This window comes from Hemitrygon akajei, chromosome 20 (assembly GCF_048418815.1).
Source record: "Hemitrygon akajei chromosome 20, sHemAka1.3, whole genome shotgun sequence".
In the NCBI taxonomy this organism is placed as follows: Eukaryota; Metazoa; Chordata; class Chondrichthyes; order Myliobatiformes; family Dasyatidae; genus Hemitrygon; species Hemitrygon akajei.
In genome coordinates, this window is record NC_133143.1 from 68,405,960 (window position 1) to 68,425,350 (window position 19,391).

Below are 19,391 nucleotides of genomic sequence, written 5' to 3' on the forward strand. Positions count from 1 at the left end.
GCATGCCCTTTTCTCACTGTCACCATCAGGTAGGAGATACAGAAGCCTGAAGGCACACACTCAGCAATTCAGGAACAGCTTCTTCCTCTCTGCCATCCGATTCCTAAATGGCCATTGAACCCTTGGACACTACCTCAGTTTTAAAAAATATATAGTATTTCAATTTTTGCACAATTTTTAATCTATAAAGTATACTGAATAAGTTTAAAGGGAACATTGGGGGGGGGGGGGCTTCTTCACACAGAGAGTGGTGGGAGTGTGGAATGAGCTGCCAGATGAAGTGGTAAATGTGGGCTCACTTTTAACAATTAAGAAAAACTTGGACAGGTACATGGATGAGAGGGGTTTGGAGGGATATGGCCCAGGTGCAGGTCAGTGGGACTAGGCAGAAAAATGGTTCGGCACAGCCAAGAAGGGCCAAAAGGCCTGTTTCTGTGCTGTAATGTTCTATGGTTCTATTAAGGATGAGGTTTTGAGGTACTTGGAGACTAATGACAAACTAAGTCAAAGACAGGATGGTTTCTGTAAAGGGAAATATTGCCTGACAAATCTGTTAGAGTTCTTTGAGGAAGTAACAAGCAGGGTGCACAAAGGAAAAGGCAGGGAGGTTATTTACTTGTATTTACTGAAGGCATTTGATAAGGTGTCACGCATGAGGCTGCTTAACAAGATAAAATCCTATGGTTTTACAGGAAAGATCCTGACATGGATAGAGGAATGGCTGACAGGCAGGAGGCAGCGATTGGGAATAAAGGGGTCTTTTCTGGGTGACTGTCAGTGACTAATGGTGTTCTTCAGGGGTCAGTATTGGGACCACTACTTTTCACATTGTTTGTCACTGATTTAGATAATGGAATTGATGGCTTGGTGGCAAAGTTAATGGATGATATGAAGATAGGTGGAGGGGTAGGCAGTGCTGAGGAAGCAATGTGATTGCAGCAGGAATTAGACAAATAGGAAGAATGGGCAAAAAAGTGGCAGATGGAATACAGTGTGGGAAATGCATGGTCATGCATTTTGGTAAAAGAACAATAATGTGGACTGTTATTGAAATGAGGAGAAGGTTCAAACATCAGAGGTGCAGAGGGACTTAGGAGTTCTCGTGCAAGACTCCCAGAAGGTTAATTTACAGGTTGAGTTGTGTGATAAAGAAGGCAAATGTAACATTGTAATTTATTTCAAGGGGAATAGAATATAAAAGCAAGGAGATAATGCTGAGCCTTGATAAGACACCAGTCAGGCCGCACTTGGAGTCTTGTCAACAGTTTTAGGCCCCATTTCTCAGAAAGGATGTGTTGTCATTGGAGAGAGTCCAAAGGAGGTTCACAAGGATGATTCTGGGAAGGAAGGGGTTAACATATGAGGAGCGTTTGGCAGTTTTGGGCCTGTACTCACTGGAGTTCAGAAGACTGCATGGGGATCTCATTGAAACCTACTGAATGTTGAAAGGACTAGATGGGGTGGATGTGGAGAGGATGATTCCTATGGTGGGGGTATCCAGAACTAGAGGGCACAGCCTGAAAACTGAGGGATGACCCTTTAGAACAGATGTAAGGAGGAACTTTTTTAGCCGGAGAGTTGTGAATCTGTGGAATGCTGTGCCACAGTCTGTGGTGAAGGCCAAGTCCAGGGGTATATTTAAAGTGGAAGTTGATGGTTTCCTGATCGGTCAGGACATCAGAGGATATGGCGAAAGAGCAGGTGTATGGGGTGGTGTGGGTTCCAGGATCAGCCATGATGGAATGGTGGAGCAGGCTCAATGGGCTGAATGGCCTAATTCTGCTCCTATGTCTTATGGTCTTTATTTGAAACGTATAGTGAAAAGTGTCACTCACATCAACGGTTATCTCAGTCCAAGGCTGTACTGAGAGCAGCTCGCAAGTGTCACCACACTTCCAGAGCCAACGTGGTATGCCCACAGCTCAATAACTCTAACCCGTGCTTCTTTGGCACGTGGGAGGAAACCCATAGAGAAGGTACGAACTCCTGCAGACAGCAGCAGGAATGGATCGCTGTCACTGTAAAGTGCAGAGCTAATCGTTGTGTGATGGCCTGGATTCTGTGTTCAGTGCTGCAGAATGATGATGGATGTCCATCAGGTTTACTCTTGCCCAAGGATTTCTGGCACTCCTTTGGTAATTTGTGGTTCATGATTGATGTTCCCCAAGGTGTCATTTACGGAGAGTATCCAGTCTGGGGAGGCAGATGGGTGTTTCATCAACTAAGCACATCAGAGAGTCATAGAACATAGACTACTACAATACAACGCAGGCTCTTCAACCCCCAAAAAGGTTGTGCCAACCTTTTAACCTACTCCAAGATCAATCTGATGCATCCCTCCCACATAGCTCTCCATTTTTCTTTCATCTATGTGTCTATCTGAGAGTCTTTTAAACGTCCTTAATGTCTGCATCTCCACCAATACCCCTGGCATTCATCGTGTCTGTAGAATTCGCCCCTCATCATGCTCGAACCATTTGAGGACTAAACCAGGAGGCTTGGAGGCTAATTGTGATTATTTCACTTATTGTTGCTGGTGTTGCTATTTTAATTATTATATTTGCACTCTTTGTCTTTTGTACTTTGGTTGTTTGTTGTCCTTGTGTGTAGTTTTTCCAGTGCTTCCATTGCATTTCTTTGTTCTGTTTTGTTCAGGGTGGTATATAGCAACATATACCCACTTTGATAACATACTTTGGAAAGAAGAACAGTGCTTGTTTTGTCGTTGCTGCTGTTCTGCCAAGCATTGGGGGCCTGCAATGTTGGTGCTAGAATGTATGGCAACACTCGGCAGGCTGCCCCAGCTCACCCTCGTGTGTATCGGTCGTTCATACAAAAGAAACATCTTACTTTGTACATGTTAGAGATCAATTATATAAATGAAAATAAGCTGATGAAGGGTCTCTGCCTGAAACGGTGACTGTTTCTTCCCTTCCACAGATGCTGCCTGACCTGCTGAGTTCTTCCAGCATTTTGTGGATGTTGTTCTGGATTTCCAGCGCCTCCAGAATGTCTTGTGAAAAAGATTGAGAGAGAGGAACTTTGCATGTTTGTGTTTGTCCACTAGTGTGTAAATTCTGAACAAATGGGACTATACACATGTAAGATTACAGTGAAGGAACATTGGCAGGATTTAAGATTTCTTGCAGAGTGAAATTACTTTACATCTGAAAACAGCAATTTTCATTTCCTTAAGATGTTCTCTGAGTAGAGAGCGGATCAATATTGATTCCTTAAGATTGTTATAGCCTGGGGTTGGTGGGGGAGAGGTAGTGGGAATGAGCTCCCACTACTTATTAAATGTTCCCAATGGTGTGTGTCCCAAACCATCTCTGTCAACCAAGTCCACCTCCGAGCCCTCACGAGTGGCTTGGCTACTAAGCCTGGCGGAACTGTTTCTACTGACAGGAGAAGAGTCACTTTGGGCAGATGGGGTTGTCAGCCATGGTTAGCTGCTCATCTAGGAGAAGCAGAACTCTGATCTTAATCCTACACGCCTCGCAGCTATACTCGCACATGAGGCTGGAGTAAACCCAGAGGAAAAGTCCAGAGTTGGAGACCCTGAGGCAATCCTACTTTGAGTTCAACACTGACTTGCAACTCCTGCGACTCCGCTGGTGCCAAACTGTATTGGTCCCTGATGTTCCTTTGGATTCATCAGCTGCACGGAGAAGGGGTCCTACTACATGGGCAACAGCTTGCTCTCCAAATCATACTGCCCTGGCTTGTGTATCATGTAGACAGCTAGGACACAACATCCATGGTTGACCTGGACAAATGGAGGGTCTCCGGGATCAATATAACAAATCCTTCCATTTGAACTGATTTCTCATTGTGACAAGTAAATAAACGCTTGCAGAAAAACAGGGAAAAATTGATGGCTGCAACCAAATTTCTACTTCTAGCAGCATGTTTGGTTTCTAGAATTTTCTTTCTGATTTACTCCATTCTGATGGTGATAGCTGAGAGCCTATCTTCATTTTATTGCTACATCTCTCATTAACAACACACACAGAATACCGGAGGGACTTCACAGGTTGGGCAGCATCTATGGAAACAAATAGAGTCAACATTCCTTCACCAGCACTGGAAAGGAAGGAGGAAGAAGCCAGAATAAGAAGGTGCGGGGAGGGGAAGGTCTACAAGCTGGCAGGTGACAGGTGAGACCACGTGGGTGGGGAGGAGGGATGAAGTGAGAAGCCGGGAGGTGACGGGCTGGAGAAGAAGCATTTGGAGAGGAGAAAGGGCCACCGGAGGGAGGTGATGGGCAGGTGAGGAAAGGAGAAGGGGTGGGGTGGGGTGGGGGGGGTCAGAGAGGAGAATGGAGAAAGAGATAAGGGGAAGGGTTGAGAAATCACTGGAAGTGGACACTCGTGCTCTCAGGTTGGAGTCGACACAGACAGAATATGGGGTATTGCTCACATCATGGCAGTGGACAAGGCCATGGACCAACATGTTGGATTGAAATTAATATGGTTGGCCAGCAGGAGGTCTTGTTGAAGATGGAGTGAAGCTGCTGCCATTTTTAGACTGCTTTATAAACATATCCCGTAATATCATTGTGTGGAATGTGGAGAATTTTTTAAACCGTTTTGTCTCTTACAGGTAACAGTCCCACAGATTTGGTAGGGGAGTCCCCACACTTCCTGCCAGTTCTTTGTGGCCAGATTGTTTCAATACTGAACTCTCGCAGTATCGAGTGAGGAGGTGGAAATTCCCATTTTTGAGGAACATAAAACAGTTATACTGAGTTTTCTTTCCTTGGTTCCAGCAGTAGGCATACCTCTCACTTACATGCAACTAATTTTGTTTGCACTTCAGGGCGTGACAGATTATGGGGAGATTGGGGTTGAGCAGGAGAATGGATCAGCCATGATGAAACGGGACTTCCCTCTCCCTCTCTATCACATCATCCAGTGTGCTCTCCAATTCTAGAATCACTTCTGACCTATCCCTCCTCTTGGGCATCCAGTCCGAGGGGGGGGGGTGAAAGGAGTCTTTCTACATTCTGACTCACTGAAAAAAGTCAACGATTGGAGACTTGAAGGGCCAAATGGCCTAATTCTACTCCGTTCTCATTCTTGTGTTGATATATTGCTATCCAGTCTAAGTAGAAACTCTTTATGATATTTGCAGCCTATTACTCCAACATGAAATTCATTTCATATATGATCACCAAGGTTCTGGTATAAAGTAAGACAAAGGAACAATAGTGATGAAATTAACTATCATGAAATTGTTTGAAACGTGTTAATGGCTTGATTCATCTGTGGATTTGTGCCCTGCCTACGCTGTAGTGTGGGGTGTTGGTGGTGACCTGTTCAGAAGCAGTTTTATCTGAATGTTCTCAGATGGGACTTTTGCCATCTTTCCATCAACCTCCCACAAGTGGATATACATGCAGATCTCTCTGAGATATATTGCAATATTCCTATAGCCACTGTAGGTCAACAGAGGATGCAATCTCACCGACTGCCTCTTTGGTCTCGAACCAGAGACAATAGCAACACCTACATCAGCTTGCTCACTTTCAACACCATCGTACCCTCAGTACAGGATCACCCCTGATTTAAAAAAAAAATCGCATTTCCATATAAAGCAATCTATTTTAATTTTCAAGACCCAGTTCTGAATTTTGTGCCGAACAAGATTGGTTGTGTTCTTCAGTGAATAAACCGATGTCTTCCTCCAGAAAACATATAAAAAAATTACAAAGATGGTACCAGGACTTGAGAAGCTGAGTTATAGAGAAAGGTTGAATAGGTCTGGACTTTATCCCTAGAGGGGAGATTTGATAGAGGTATACAGAATTATGAGGGGAATAGAAAGGGTAATTGCAAGCAGGCCTTTTCCACTGAGGTTGGGTGAGACTACAACTAGAGGTCATGGCTTAAGGGTGAAAGGGGTAAACTTCACCCAGAGAGAGTGAGAGTATAGAATGATTTGCCAGCACAAGAAGTGGATGTGGATTCGACTAGGAGAAATTTGGATATGTACGTGGATGGGGGGTGGTGGTATGGAAGGCCATGGTGCAGGTGCAGGTTGATGGGATGTGGCAGATTAATGGTTCAGCAGAGACTAGATGGGCTGATGTGCCCATTTCTGTACTGTAGTGTTCTATGACTTTGAAAGCTCCTTGGTCGATTAGCTCATTGAATGAAACTTTTTGGCCAGACAGTTCTGTGCTGAGCTGTGGAATAGCAATCCTTCCCTGATACCTTCAGTCCTTTCTAAACTGTCCTGCAGCCTCAGCCCAGATCATCAGCAGGCTTGCTCACCACGGCGTCTGACTAGCAACTGAAAATCGATCTCGCCAAGCAATTAACGTTCTCTGACTTGGTGGCATTATCGTCACTGAGACCTGATAGAAACCTTGAAGCATTTGAGTGTAAGAAAGCCCAATACCTGGAGCTGGAAGAGCAGTGTCAGACACAGGCGAAGGGCACACTGTAAGACTGTGGAGGTGGGGTGTAGAGATCTTGCTGGCTGCTCGCAGTGCAGATCCTACTCCCTCCTGGGCATTATGGCGGCTGCAAAGAAAAGAGCCCTCAGGACCATCACAGCACCTGCTGAGTGAGCCTCCAGACGGCCATGGTGTGAACCAATCTGCTGGGCATAAGCCAGGGCCTGATCTACCCTGGCTGGTCTTACGGGTCGGCAGGGCGAGGGTGTCTGATGTTGAAAGACCCGATGGCCCCAGGTTACATCACTGATGATGTGTCCCAGGATGTTCCTCAGCATCCCGGGTCAGACTTGTGTTGATATTATCCATTTCTGAGGAGCTGTGACAACCATACTCAGTAAGTGTGTAGAAATAAGGAATAATCATTCTGAAGCAGACTGCAGGGCACTTAATAAATATCACCTCTCATTTCATTTTAAATAAGACATCTCGGTTGGTGGAAGCTGTCTAATGTGATGAAGAACATGTGCAGGCCCATGACTGTGAGGTTTCCTCTCAATGCTCTGGTTTCCTCCCACATTCAGACATTGCGCCGGTTACAGTTAGTGAGTGGTAAACATGCTCTGTTGGCACTGGAAGTGTGGTGGCACAGGCTACCTAGCACAATCCTCGCTGATTTGATTTGACACAAACAATGTATTTCACTATACGTTTCGATGTACATACCTGTGACAATTAAAGACGATCTTCAGATCTTTAAACTCAAATTAAACAGGAGAGGGTGAAGAGATCTACGGGGATGCTGCCTGGATCTCAAACCTGAGTTATCGGGAGAGGTTGGCATACTGGCCCTGGAGTGCTGGACAATGAGAGGTGACCGTTTACAAGTTTATAGAAATGTAAGGGGTATGGATGAGGTGAGCAGTCGTAGTCTTTTCCCCAGGGTTCGGGAGTTCAAAACTCGAGGACACAGATACAAAATAAGAGGGGAGAGATTTAAGAGTCTTAAGAGGTAACTTGTGTTATGTATTTAATATTTCAATAATATTTTAATAATGTATGTATATGTATAAAATATATATATACACATCAAATTTTCAACTTTTAACAGTTACAGAAAAAGAAAAGTAAAATAAAAGGGCCCATTACAGTTAAACCAGCCCAATGTACACATAAATATTGGAGCTCATTCTGGAATAGTTGGCGGTGTATCACTTAACTCATACTCTAGACACCCGCCATGAAGGCATCCGCCATATTCAAAACATACCTCGAAGACCATCTCGAGTGAACTGGCTCTCTCTCAGGAGTATTGGCACTTTCTCCTTGGAGCCATTCATCTGCACAAAGCACTTCATGCAATCGGGACTCTCCTTCCAACGGCATCTTCCCTTGTGACCCGCTCCACTGCTCCCACCAAAAAAAAAAAACCCAAACCAGCCCGCCATCTTCAGAAATCTGATCTTCCCCAACTCTGCCGAATCTTCCACTGGGCGATAGTTACAACTGGCTGACACAGCTTTCCAATGTTAGACAACGTGGCTCCTTATCGCTACAGAAGCCAAAACATTCTTACGAGCAGGACACAGGTTTTACAGAAAACTGCTAAAATGAAGTACCTCTGCATATCAGTAGAAATCTTAACCAGGGCATTACATTCCTCCCCCACCAAGAATAGTCATATCCTCATGACTTTAAAAACTTATTAAACTATTATTAATAACACAGTATTCAAATGAATTTCATGATTTCAGGACACTCAATCCATTTGTAAATGGATGGAACTTATCTCACCACGGGAATTGACTTAACACTCTGTTTCCCAGGTGCAGCCTCTGCCAGCTTAGCTGGGGGCTTCCTGAATCCTCCTCATCTTCAGCTTCTCCACCCCTTGTGACCTCTCCTGTCCACTTGAGGATGTCTTCCCCCTGTCTATCACATGTACTTTCCAGTGACTCAGGTGCCCCTGTCCCATGACTGAACTCGGCTTCCTTCTGTTTAAGCAGGTTCTGCCAAACACCTTCAGCCTCTGCCGGTGCTAACCAGCGAGACTTCTCTTGGAAAGTGGGGGTTCCCGTCACTCTAGCTCCTTCTCTAGGATGTAACATGACAGGGTTTAGACAGAGTGTACCACACAGTTCCTCGTTCCTGCTCATCATTCTGCTTAGGAGGAACTTGTACCTTCTCAAAAGCAACTCTAAACACCAGGTGAATGGACAAGGTTTTCAAAAAATTCTCTCCATTTCTCTCCTTGCATGCTCCCACGAGCCGCCTCACAATAGGAGTATTTGTTCCCACAAGAACGGAAGCTCCACCCTTTTCAACCAGATCCAGACAGACCAACACTGGTGTGTCAATAGTCTCAGTTACTCCAACATCTGCTTCTCCAAACTCCAGTTTCAACGACAAGTAACCATCATATGGGTACTCATCAGTTCTTGGCGCCTGAATCTCAAGGGCACTGAGTGGCGTCAATGGTAAATGTGTTAAACATTGGCTGTAAAAGGATCTATAGAGTAAAGTAACTTGAGAACCTGTGTCAAGTATGGCTCTGGCATAAATAGCTTCAATCCGTATGGATACATCTGAGCTTGATCCCACTAAACCTTCAGGAATAGTGTTTTGCACTTTAGTACTTTCCTTGATGCACTGATTGGAGCGTGTTCTCTCCGAGATGCCAGTCCGTTCCTTCGCTGGGTTTCTCCATTGTTCTGCTTCTTTTCTTCTCTGTTTGATTAACTGCTGACTTACTTCTCAAAGATTTTCCTGTCCCTCACTGTCTTGCTTGAAATATCCATCTTCTCCACAGTTGCAACAACAAATACCAGTTGCCTCTCTAGTCAAGAGTCCCGTTTTAGCAGCATTCCTCTGCATTGCAAGTCCTACGGGTGGGTTGGGTTTCCCAACGGACGTGTCACTAAATGTGTTGAAACACTGGCAGACATCCATCGAATCAGCTCAGTTTGAAGATTTTCCACCTCTTTCCTCAAAACCTCTATGTCTGTGGCATCAGGGGCCACTTTAGCAGCAGAGGCTACCACTGAAGACATTATTCAGCTTTTGGAAATGCTCCATTTCTCAATCATGTTTTCCTCATCTCTAACTTCTCTGAGTAACCTGGTAAAAGATGGAGGAGTTTGCAAGTCATTCAAATCGGTAGAGCAATTGCGTCATGTGACAGCGCACTCCTCACCGCTTGCTCCATCCTCAAGCAAATTCTCTCAGACAGTTGAATGCCCCCTTTTGAGGCACATACAGTGCGGCAGTTTCTTCAACCTGAAAAGGTAGGCAGACAGCTTCTCTCCTCCCTCCTGGAACGTGTGCCTAAACTTCATCATCAGATTGGCTGAACTTTCAGCAGTGCCAAAAGCATCTTCCAGAGCTTGCAAATAATTAGCTGACGTGACTAATGGGTTTTCTTCCTTTAGGAACCTCACCATATCAGCTGCCGGTCCCTTTAAACTTTCTACCAGTTTTTGGTTTTTCATATTATCTGAACACTGCCCTTCATCTGGTAACTGAGATGTCTGCTCAGCTGAAGCCTCAACTGCTTCTCCCCCATCGCGTGTGGGCTTGACTCCAGAGAAGGCCCCCAGCCTACGGTAACTTTGGCTCTCCACAGGTACACTTCGGCATTTATCACCCAGTGATGTAATGGCTGAAACCAGCTCAGAATTTATATCAACTGCTGAAGGACCCATTGGACCTTTCACATCAGACAACTCTTGTCCTCACTTCGCAGAAACGAGAACGACTTGTATTTAAAGTCTTCAGCCTCAGCTACATTCCGCCCTTCTCTAAAATTGTGGGCTGCTCGAGGTCCCGCTTGTCCAGGCTAGCCCACCTTATTAGGCAGCGCGACTTCAGTTATATCACTGGCGGCCTGGACAAAGACAACATCCTTGCCTGCTGACTGATCAGTGTAACTTTCCCCAATACTCGTACCGAACTCAGCACTGGTAGCAGCTGGTCCGGGTTTGTAATATGCACCCCGCTCAGAACACAGGTGTGACTCGTGGATAACCACTTCAAATCACACCAATCCTTAATCCCCGCGGCATTCATAACAAAGTATCTTAATTAAAAAAACACCTCTCTTTCTCCAAACTGCTTAAACACACACAATAAACTGCTTAAGCAGCCTTCACACAGCATCTGATGGAGCCCCCACACCAGGGCTCGTGTACAAACTTGGCTCGTTAGCTAACGCTGCTAACAGCCACGCGACTCTGCGGTGAGGAGGCCTCCTTTCATAAGCAATGTACGCCCAGGGTCAGTATGATTTGGGGTGCAACCAAACAGGAAAGTTAGGATGTCCCAGTGAGTTATGGCGAATGCGGTGTGAACATTGCCCCTACACAGTTACCGGTAGCTCAGAAACGACGGGTTGTACTCCAGCATAAAATTGTGAAGAATGTATATTTACAAATTTTCAACTTTACCAAGTTTCAGAAAAATGAAAGGGCCCATTACAGTTAAACAAGTTCAATGTCCATATAAACGTTGGAGCTCATACTGGGATAGTTGGTGACTACCTCTTCACCCTCACGCACAACATGGTCTGCGTGAAAGCACCCACCCACCACATTCTGAACTTCCCTTGAAGACCACCTTGAACGAAGTGACTCCCTTTCAGGAGCATTGGCCCTTCCTCCTTTCACCTACACAAAGCCCTTCTCCTGACGGGGGCTCTCCTTCCAACGACATTCTGCAGCATCTTCCCTTGTGCCCCACTTCGCTGGTCCTGCCAAAAAAAACCCCAAACCAGCCGACTGTCTTCAGAAATCTGATCCCACCCAGCTCTCCCAAATCTTCCACTGGGGGGGAAAGTTACAACTGGATGACTCAATGTTCCTACGTTGCACAACCTGGCTCCTCATCCTTAGCTGGAGCCAAAACACTCTTGCCAGCAGGCCACAGTGTTTTACAAAAAACTGTTAAAATAAAATCCCTCTCAGCCTAGCAGTAGAAATCTTAACTAGGGCATTATATATGTTAATTGTATATGTCATCACGCTATCACATGATGTGTGTGCACCTCGCTTAAAGTAAAACTTAATGTTTCACCTGCATTTTGGACTCTTGCGTCTTCCTCGGAATTAGCTTAATGTTTTGAAGTTACAAAACATAACAGCTTCTCCACACAGAGGGAGTGGTTGCCTGGAATGAGCTGCCAGAGGAGGTGGCAGCTATAACAGCAACCCTTAAGGGTCATATGGATAGGTACGTAGAGGGGAGAGGCTTGGAGGGCAGCTGGCATCGGCAGTGAGGGTGCTGTGGTCAGCCCGGGCTAGTTGGGCCAAAAGGCATTTTCCGTGTTGTGCAACTCTATGACTCTGAAACATTGAATTATCAGTAATTATAAATCACATGGTCCCTTCATTACAGAATTTAAACAAATGAGTTCTGAAATTCATGATCAGTGTTGAATAACAGTGATAAAGAAGATGGTAATTTCAATTTTTTAAAATATAATTTTCTCTCCACACAGGAGGCAATGGGTAACTCAAAGTTAAATGTCATTCATTCTCTCCCAATATCATGTCAGAACTAATACTTGAATTGAGAAAATATTGCGTCTGCATTGGAGAAAATTAGTTATTACCTGCATTAAAAAGTAAGTTTGGTTAATGGAGGGTTACTTACAGCCCTGTACATCCCCCACTACAGATCGCCCATAAAGCAGATCACTTGAGGGATACCCCACCTCATCCCACAGGTAGATGTACAGCAATATGGTGCTCTAGAACAAGTGCTCCCTCAGCAGGCCAGGCAAAAACCTTTTCTGCCAGGCCCCACTCTCTCTCCCACCCTCCCTCGCCAGACTCTGCTCTCTCTTCCCCACCCCTAACCCACCAGGCCCCATTCTCTCTCTCTCTCCCACCCCTCCCAACCAACACGCCAGGTGTCTTCCCCTCCCTCATTCCGCTAGGTCTGTGTGTGTGTGTCTGTCTCCCCCTGCTTTCCCCCACCTGTACACCAAACACCTCTCTCTCTTTCCAGCATACATCGTCAGGGACCCCCACCACCCAGGCCATGCTCTCTTTTCACTGCTGTCATCAGGAAGAGGGTACAAGAGCCTTGGGTCCCACACTACCAGGTTCAGGAACAGTTATTACCCGTCAACCATCATGCTGTTGAACCAAAGGGGATAACTTCACTTGCCCATCATTGAAATGTTCTGACAACCTATTGATTCACTTTCAAGTATTTATTGCTTGCTTGCTTATTTATTTGTTTGTTTGTTTATTATTATTATTTCTTTTTGTATTTTGTTTCTTCTGCACTCCGGTTGAACACCCTGATTGAGCGCTCTTTCATTGATTCTGTTATGGTTATTATTGACTATACCACGAGACAATGAATCTCAGGGTTGTATGTGGTGACATGTATATACTTTGATAATAAATTTACTTTGAACCCTCTCTCTGCCTACAAATGTAGGCAGCGAGTAGATTTACTTCCTGGCTGAGATTAGGTAACTCAATGCAGAAGAGGGGTGAAACCTTAATGCCCTCCCAGGTGATGTGTTAACCTGCTTAATCACCAGGGAGCCTTTTTAAATGTATTTTTAGATGTTACTTTGTATGCAGCAAGTCTGAGGTTATAGGCAAGCTGTGGTGAACTACGTATACCCGTCTGGACACGCCCCCTGATGACTGCTCCTGTGGTTCCTCCCACTGACTGTGGCTCCTCCCACTGACATAGGAGCAGGATGTGGTGAACTACATATACCTGTCTGGACTGCTCCTGTGACTCCTCCCACTGACATAGGAGCAGGATGTGGTGAACTACATATACCTGTCTGGACACGTCCCTCTGCTGACTGCTCCTGTGGCTCCTCCCACTGACCCTGGCTCCTCCCACAGACCCCGGTATAAAGGCGATTGGGGCCTGAGCCGGGCCTCTCAGTCTCCAGGATGTAGTATGGTGGTCACTCACTGCTTGTTCCTTCTTCCAGTCAATAAAAGCCGATACCTCGCTTTTACGTCTCAGAGTGAGTTATTGATGGTGCATCACAAGCTGAGTGGAGTTAGCAACTGATTCTTGGCCTTAAAATTTGGAATCACAAATGATATTGTGGATTTTATAGATTTATACATCAGGGTGTCATCAAGTCTCTCAGTGACTGCAAAAAGCACTTTTCCAAATAATAAAACTAATATAATTAAGATACAAATGTAATTTTAAATTAATCTCTGCCAGTTTTCTCTTGAGTAATCAGGGTAATGTGCACTTGTAGATTGAGCAGTTAATATTAAAGAAAACCTTTATTAAAACTAATAATCGCAATATTTTATACCTTTTTTACTTACTTAGAATGGAACAATTGAAAAATTTGTAGTATCAGTGAGAGTATACACTGTCCACAAGGCATTGGAGCGGAATTAGGCCATTTGGTCCATCAAGTCTATTCCGCCATTCCATCATGGCTGATTTATTATCCCTCTCAACTCTATTCTCCTGCTATCCTCCTGTACCTTTTGATACCCAGCCTAATGAAGAACCTATCAACCTCCACATGAAATATACCCGATGACTTGGCCTCCATAGCTGTCTGTGGCAATGAATTCCTTGGATTCATCGCCATCCAGCTAAAGAAATTCCACCTCATTTCTGTTCTAAAGGGAGGGCCTCCATTTGTAGATTCAGATTTGTATACGGATTTACTATCACCTGTGCATCAGAACAACATGCAATGAAATGTGTCGTTTGTGTCACAACCAACACACGCTGGGGGGAGCCCGTATGTGTCAGTACCAACTCGTAATCATTTAATCTCTTCAAAATTCAAGATTGTTTAATGTCATTCTTCAGTACAGGAGTGTAAAGGAGAACAAACTCCAGATCCGATACAACACTAAAAACATCTCGTCAATATAAAAGCGTTCTATAAAACACAAGGTACAAGTTAACACAAACGATGCATTTCACTGTATTTTTCAATGTCCATTTGATTAATAGATAGATAGATAGATAGATAGATAGATACTTTATTCATCCCCATGGGGAAATTCAACATTTTTTCCAATGTCCCATACACTTGTTGTAGCAAAAACTCATTACATACAATACTTAACTCAGTAATAATATGATATGCATCTAAATCACTAACTCAAAAAGCATTAATAATAGCTTTAAAAAAAAGTTCTTAAGTCCTGGCAGTTGAATTGTAAAGCCTAATGGCATTGGGGAGTATTGACCTCTTCATCCTGTCTGAGGAGCATTGCATCGACAGTAACCTGTCGCTGAAACTGCTTCTCTGTCTCTGGATGGTGCTATGTAGAGGATGTTCAGGGTTTTCCATAATTGACCGTAGCCTACTCAGCGCCCTTCGCTCAGCTACCGATGTTAAACTCTCCAGTACTTTGCCCACGACAGAGCCCGCCTTCCTTATCAGCTTATTAAGACGTGAGGCGTCCTTCTTCTTAATGCTTCCTCCCCAACACGCCACCACAAAGAAGAGGGCGCTCTCAACAACTGACCTATAGAACATCTTCAGCATCTCACTGCAGACATTGAATGACGCCAACCTTCTAAGGAAGTACAGTCGACTCTGTGCCTTCCTGCACAAGGCATCTGTGTTGGCAGTCCAGTCTAGCTTCTCGTCCAACTGTACTCCCAGATACTTGTAGGTCTTAACCTGCTCCACACATTCTCCATTAATGATCACTGGCTCCATATGAGGCCTAGATCTCCTAAAGTCCACCACCATCTCCTTGGTCTTGGTGACATTGAGACGCAGGTAGTTTGAGTTGCACCATATCACAAAGTCCTGTATCAGTTTCCTATACTCCTCCTCCTGTCCATTCCTGACACACCCCACTATGGCCGTGTCATCAGCGAACTTCTGCACATGGCAGGACTCCGAGTTATATTGGAAGTCAGATGTGTACAGGGTGAACAGGACCGGAGAGAGTACGGTTCCCTGTGGCGCTCCTGTGCTGCTGACCACTGTGTCAGACCTACAGTCTCCCAACCGCACATACTGAGGTCTATCTGTCAAGTAGTCCACTATCCAATCCACCATGTGAGAGTCTACTCCCATCTCCGTTAGTTTGTGCTTTAAGATCTTGGGCTGGATGGTGTTAAAGGCACTAGAGAAGTCAAGGAATGTAATCCTCACAGCACAACTGACCCCATCTAGGTGAGAGAGTGATTTGTGCAGCAAATACGTGATAGCATCCTCCACTCCCACCTTCTCCTTATACGCAAACTGAAGCGGATCCCGGGCGTGCCTGGTTTGTGGCCTCAGATTCTGTATTATCAGCCGCTCCATGGTCTTCATCACGTGCGACGTCAAGGCAACAGGTCTGAAGTCATTCAACTCCTTTGGTTGTGGTTTCTTCGGTACCGGGACAATACAAGATGTTTTCCACTGTCTGGGTACTCTTCTCTGATCTAGACTCATGTTGAAGATGCGCTGTAGTGGTTCTCCCAGTTCAGTCGCACAGGCCCTCAGTAATCGTGGGGAAACTCCATCCGGTCCAGCCGCCTTGCTGGTACAGATCTTCCTCAGTTGACCTTCCACCTGTGCAGCCGTAAACCTGGGCGTGGGCAAGGTCTCCTGTGAGTGGCTATTTTCCTGTGAGGGAAGTAAGCCTGGTGTGGAGTTCTGCAGTGAGGGTGAGATTGTGCTGTCGAACCTATTGAAGAAGTTGTTCAGCTGGTTCGCTTTCTCCACATCTCCACTTATGTTTGCCCCCCGCTTTGCACCACATCCGGTGATGATCTTCATCCCATCCCACACCTCCTTCATGCTTTTTTCCTGCAGCTTTTGTTCTAACTTTCTCCTATACTGCTCCTTTGCCCCCCTTATCTGTACTCTGAGTTCCTTCTGAACTCTTTTAAGCTCCAACCGATCACCATCTTTAAAGGCCCTCTTCTTCTGGTTTAGGAGGCCTTTGATGTGACTAGTGATCCAGGGCTTATTATTGGGATAGCAGCGAACAGTTCTAACAGGAACAACCGCATCCACACAAAAATTAATATAGTCCGTTGTGCATTCAGTGACCTCCTCAACGCCCCCACAGAGCCCCCCTTGCAGTACATCCCAGTTAGTAGTACCGAAGCAATCTCTCAGGGCCTGTTCAGCTTCAGGAGTCCACTTTCTAAAAGAGCGTGTGGTAGTGGGATGCCTCATCACAATTGATTTATATCTTGACTGTAACAAAACCAGGTTGTGATCAGCTTTCCCCAGTGCAGGCAGCGGGGATGCACTATATGCATCCTGTACGTTTGCATACAGCAGGTCAATAGTCCTGTTACCCCTGGTGTAACAATCCACGTACTGGGAGAAAGCAGGTAGTGTCTTGTCCAAAGTCACATGGTCACAAAGTCAATTCATAAATCTGAATTGAAATATTTAAGGGTGAAAGGTGAAATGTTTAAGGAGAACCTGAGGGGGAACTTCACTCAGAGGGTGGTGAGAGCTGACAGCAGAAGTGGTGGATGTGAGTTTGATCTCAGCATTGAAGAGAAGTTTGCAGAGCTACGTGGATAGGAGGGGTATGGTCCTGGTGCAGGTTGATGTGACTAGGTAGATTAATAGGTCAGCATGGATTAGGTGGATGGAAGAGCCCGATTCTGTGCTGTGGAGTTCTATGACCTGTGATTACTAAATCTCAATCGATACATTTAAAGCAAAAAAGAACACTAGTTTTATATGTTTAGATTCAATACAGATTCAAATTTATTTATCACATGCACTATACATGAAAAGATACAGCAAAATGTGTTTGCTTTTGGGATGTGCTAGGTAATATTATCTTGTTTCTTCAGTGGAATTAAATGGTCCTTATGAGGTTTTCAGTGTTCAAAGTAAATTTAATATCAAATACCTCCCTGAGATTCACTTTCTTGTAGGCATTCACAATAGAACAAAGTAATACTATAATCCAAAAATCCGAGATGCAAAGGGACTTGGGAGTCCTTGGGCAGAACACCCTGAAGGTTAACTTGCAGGTTGAGTCAGTGGTGAGGAAGGCAAATGCTATGTTAGTATTCATTTCAAGAGGTCTAGAATACAAGAGCAGGGATGTGATGCTGAGGCTTTATAAGGCTCTGGTGAGGCCTCACCTTGAGTATTCTGAACAGTTTTGGGCCCCCTCATCTTAGAAAAGATGTGCTGGCATTGGAGAGGGTCCAGAGGAAGTTTATAAGGATGATTCCAGGAATGAAAGGGTTATCTTACGAGGAACGTTGATGGTCTGGGTCTGTACTCGCTGGAATTCAGAAGGATGAGGGGGGATCTCATTGAAACCTTTCAAATGTTGAAAGGCCTAGACAGAGTAGATGTGGAAAGGATGTTTCCCATAGTGGGGGAGTCTAGGACAAGAAGGCACAGCCTCAGGATAGAGGGGCGCCCTTTCAAAACAGAGATGCAGAGAAATTTCTTTAGCCAAAGGGTGGTGAATTTGTGGAATTTGTTGCCACGTGCAGCTGTGGAGGTTAGGTTGTTGGGTGCATTTAAGGCAGAGATTGATAGATTCTTGATTGGGCATGGCAGCAAAGGTTATGGGGAGAAGGTCGGGGAGCTGGGGTTGAGGAGGAGAAAAGAAAGGATCAGCCATAATTGAATGGCAGAGCAGACTCGATGGGCCAAATGGCCTAATTCTGCTCCTATGTCTTATGGTCTTGTGGATGTTTCCCTTGGTGGGAGAGTCTAGGACAAGAGGGCACTGCCTCTGGATAGAGGTGCGTCCATTTAAAAACAGAGATGCAGAGAATGTTTCCAGAGGCTGGTGAATTTATGGAATTTGTTACCACAGGCAGCAGTGGAGGCCAGATGGAGATTGATTGTCGTTAGGTGGCATTGGGAATTTCCAGCTGGCGGACGATTTCCCTCCATGCCGCTCTGGGAAATCATGTACTTGGCAGGTTACAGCAGTGGTTTGCCTTTGCCTTCTGCCAGGTGAGTTTAAAGAGATCACCACCTCTTTTGGTGGATGACCAGGACGTCAATGTGTTTTGTCATGGTCTTAGCACTCCACAAATGCCTGCTGGCCTGCCTTCTTGACCGTTGGACCATTAATCGGTCTCCTCTGCTCAATCTGCCAGGGCCAGACTTCACACGCTGGGACAGACCAATTTCCTACCTCACCGAGGTTCGAAACCCGTCAGCTACCCTCACCTGGTTTGGCCTGTCTGCCGAGACAGTTCACCGGGGTGTGGCTGCTGCGCGTGCGACAGCTACTTGGAACCACAGGTGAGAGCTGAGCGCCAGGTGGGGACCAAAGGTGGACGAGCTGCCCTGAAAAAGGGCATGGCAGGTCGCCCCACCGGAGGTGCTACCCCTTCCTAGGCACCCCATACACCCCTGGAGATTGATAGTTTCTTGATTGGCCATGGTGTCGAAGGTTACATGGAGGAGGCTGGGGAGGGGCAAAAAATGGATGAGCCATGCTTGAATGGCCTATTTCCTACGGGTTACGGGGTGTCATTGGAAGAGCCTGTTGATGGGCTGCACCTCTCAATAAACTAAAGAAGCAAGTTCACTGAACCAGTTAGCACTGATGTTCGGTGCAATCCTTACACACTTGTTGCTATTCTGAAGTCTCGGTAACCTAGTTAAAGAATTATTCCTCGTGAACTCGAACCACACAATGGTGCTTATTGCTGCAGCCTTTAAACTCCCTGAACTTCAGCAATATGCTAAAGTGTGCGACGGTGATGCGGTGTGGCAGATAGTGAACAAAGTTAAAACAATCATGCTGGTTAACTTCTAGCAAAGCAAATGGGAAAACTGCAGGTGATTGAGGGGAGATTTGATAGGGGTATACAAAATAATGAGGATATAAATTCAGACAGGCTTTTTCCACTGTGGCTACAACTAGAGATCATGGGTTAAAGGTAAAAAGTTCAATGTTTAAGAGAAGATTGGGCAGGTACATGGATGGGAGGGTGTGGTAGGCTATGGTCTGGGTGCAGGTCCATGGGACTAGGTAGCTTAATAGTTTGGCATGGACTAGCTGGGCCAAAGGACCTG